Source organism: Danio aesculapii, chromosome 13 (genome assembly GCF_903798145.1).
Source record: "Danio aesculapii chromosome 13, fDanAes4.1, whole genome shotgun sequence".
Classification (NCBI taxonomy): Eukaryota; Metazoa; Chordata; class Actinopteri; order Cypriniformes; family Danionidae; genus Danio; species Danio aesculapii.
Window position 1 is genome coordinate 27,336,510 of NC_079447.1, and position 4,027 is coordinate 27,340,536.

Consider the following 4,027-nt stretch of genomic DNA (forward strand, 5'->3'; position numbering starts at 1 on the left):
TGCGTGCGCACTGATATCTCCAAATGGAGTCTGTTATTAACAACATCAAGTGCGCGTCGTAAAAAATGGCCACGATTGCAAACAAAAGACTTGCAGCTCGCTCGGATAGCACGAGCTGACACTTGGTGTCACGTCCTGATAAATGTTCATTTATTGGAGAGAGCAGGAGCCTTGTTATGGACGCAAAATATTTACAGTGGTCCCCAAGTGTCCACAAAGGCACTCGTCGCCGGTCTAACTAAATATGTATTTTGCAGCACATCTGATAACCATATGCTTTCAATAAAATGGACAAATAAAGCAAGCAGATAGTGGATGTTGTCGTGCTGTTATAAAGGGCTCGAAATAATCCAAAGTAAACCAAATCTCGCCGCTTCACAAATATCTTTTGATGCCAGATCCACAACGGGATATCGCTGGACAGGTGTGGGTTTGGGGACTGTCGGATTTGTCCCCCGATTTTTATCAGTTGAGAGTAATATCTTGCTTGTTATGCAAAGTATGGGCAAACATGGGCGACCTGCTGCTGTGGAAATGATAGATATCGCAAAGAACATGATTTAACAATAAAATGTCCCTTTCTGAAGAGCAGGTGATACCTGGCCTCGCTCGCTTGGTATATACTTCTTCAACTGCTGCACTTTACAATCTGTTGCAATTATTTATGAAACGAAATCTATTTCTTATTATTTTAGCAAACAGAAGTACCAGGTGGGGCTTTATTTTCATCCTCGGCCTTTGTTTGAAGGGCATCTGAAGAAGGCAATCAAGGACGAAAACTCGCTGACCAGCTTTTTGCCATCCATTTGTTCCAAACTGGCAGAAAAGCTATTTAATTCTTCTCTCTTGTTCAGACGCACAGAAAGAAGAAAAGGAAACTTCACCGAGAAGACAAAAACAACAACTTAAAAACATTTAATTACAACCCGGATGCCATATGTACACCTCTTGTTAAAACTCAAACAATGTCAACTCTTTTGTGTGGAAAAACGTGCACCTTTGGAGACGTGTGCGCTTTTGGAACGGTGTGCGCATCGAGACCAGAAAGATCTTGAGTACACTTCTTGGAAGAAGTAATGCAGTTTTAATGTGCTGTTGAGGTTCCTTTTAGAGTCCACCCATTGTGCTAAAACGCATATGCTTGTTATGACCGAATACACCAATTATAATTGAATAGCCAAGAGCTTCTTGCTAAAACTCTATTTGGTTTGAGCAATCGGGGGTCACCCTCAATAATTAAGCTTTGGTGCTGCAGTGAATGCGTCGGTTCAACTGCAGCTTTTCTCCACATAGTGCCCACATTCAGTGGCGCACACAGACCTGAATCGCACATTTTATCTTTCTATTTCTTTAACTTGCCAGATTTGAGAGGGACGCTATTTTGGATGCCAATAAGGAAAGTAGGCGCTTTCATATATAACTCATATATAAACTCAAAATATTTTTTTTTAGAAACCAAAATTACATAAAAATGTTTGTGTTATTTTTTTCTTGTATAATGTACAGTTATATGAAGGCTATTATGTATTCCGGTCGTTGTTAAGCTCATGTACACCTTGACCGTTTCCATTAAAATATCTTACAGGCTTAGGTTTTATATCTAAATGTGGGCTATGTGTTTTTGTTTTTTGTTTTTGTTTGTTTTTTCGCTTTGGTCACTCTAAATTTTCCAGAGTTGATTTCATAAAACGTTATTTTCGATACTTCTCAAATGCGTTTCTCATAGCCTATATTTTTGTTGTTGTTGTTGTTGTTGTTGACTAAATCTTAAACTTTTGCTGTTGTTCTTGACTAAGTCTTAAACTTAGGTTTGTTGGTATTGATATTTCAACCATAAGTAACATTATTCGATTAGTCAATTTGTTAACAAGGACACAATTAATAATGACAATAAACTAGGAAAAAGACAATATAACGGATTTACGAATGTTAAGTTGAGACAATAAAAAAATATTTAGGTTATTAAAATTATAATAATGATAATAATAATAATAATAATCATAATAATAATAATAATAATAATAATAATAATAATAATAATAATAATGAAAACGATAAAACGGTATTTGATCAAAGATAAATTCAACAATGACATTATATAAATTAAATCATTAGGCTACTCGTCACTTAATATTCATTATTATTACTCTGAAAATGCAACTCTCAGTTTAACAGAGTGACTTTTGTTGACATTTTTAAAGGTTCCAAACAAAATATATTTTTGTTTTGATTGTTTGTTCTTTAAATAAATATGTTTTAATTTAATGCAGTGTCTGTTTGTTTGTCCTGGGTGTTTAAGTCATTCAAAAGAATCACAAAAATTCGTAATACAAATAAATAGAAGTAAATGGACGACAAAAAGACGTGGAAAAGATGCTTGGTGGGATGTATAATTATGCAACACCATGCAAAATATTATGTTGTTAAATTTTTAAGAGCGTGCACGTTCTGCCAACAGAACAAACTTGGCAATGACATTTAGGCTAGGCTACTACATTTACAAGTTTAAAATATTTACAAAACCACATTTTGTAAATTGCAATTAAAATATTTTTCTATTTTTCTATTTAATTAAATTTTTCCTAATTCAGTGTAATTTATTTTATTGCAGCTTAATTTATTAGTTTATTTAATTTACATTTTACCCAAATAGTTTAAAAAAAACACAGTCACACGCACACAACTGAGCATTTAACATAAACATTCTCAACATATTACTAGCCTATACCAACAAAGTATTTTTTACAAAATTAAACCTTAAATGGTCACTTGATATGCATGAAAAAAAAATCTATAGAAGAAAAAAAATCTATAGGTTCTATACTCTGTAAAAATTATATGATGAATTAGTCCGGACAGCATGTGTTTTAGGCCATTGTAGCAAAACTAAGTTAATCATGTTTTAACTTAATTGCATAAGTTACGCAAGCTGTTTTAAGCCAGTTTAACATAAGTTCGATGGACTCATCAAGTTAATTTGATTTAGCTTAAAAATTTAAGGCCACCAGTTTTTTTTTTTTACATTTAGGATTCTATAAACATTCTGTAAACAGAAAAATGAGCGATATATTGCAGAGGCAAATAATCAAAATACTCTTCGTCTGTTCTTTAACAATATGGACAGCGCCATCAAGTGACCGTGAGAAATATTGCATATAAACATATTGCACAAGCAGCTCAAGCTTAACACCAATTCAAGCCAATTTAATAGATCATGTACCCTATTATAAACTGCATATGATTATTTTTTAATGAACTGAACATAAAACAGTTTTATATGCTTTCTTTTCTCTTTGCCAGATATGAAAATAAATCTGTTCAGATTCATTCTGTCATCATTTAGGCTACTCACCCTCCACTTGTTCTTTAAATCTGTTTGGTCTTTTCCCCCTGCAGTTGAACACAAAGAAGATATTTTGAAAAACGAATGTTTCAGTTACACTAGTAACTGACTTCTAGAATGTATTTGCTATTCCATTCCTACCCAGATACCGAATGTCAACATTCTTCACAATATCTTCTCAAACAGGTTTGGAACAAGTTAAGGGGGAAACAAATGGTGAGTGAACTTTCATTTTTGGTATATGTACCATTGGGCGAACTGTTCCTTTGAATGTAATTATTAAAATACACAAATCACCTAAAATAATGAAACGACAGGACCAAAGACTACAGCAACATTTATTATAGATAACAATTATTTAAAAACAGAGAATAAAATGTAACTAAATATATTAATACATTTATACAAATGATGATAATATAATCAGCATTGATGTATAGACAATTAATTTGATGATTATTATATCTAAAGCATTTCTGCGGCGACTGTAAAATATAGTCTCGTTATAATAAAAAAAAATCACATAAACCGTGGCGAATCTGCAAATCGTCACGAGGATTTGTCTTTCGCAGATTCTTATAGCGTATGCGCTGGACTACTCACTGTTGCGAAGGACCCACCCAGTGTATGAATCAGCGAACGTGGCGTCACGTCTGAAAGCAAATAGCTTCTCCTTTCACTCAC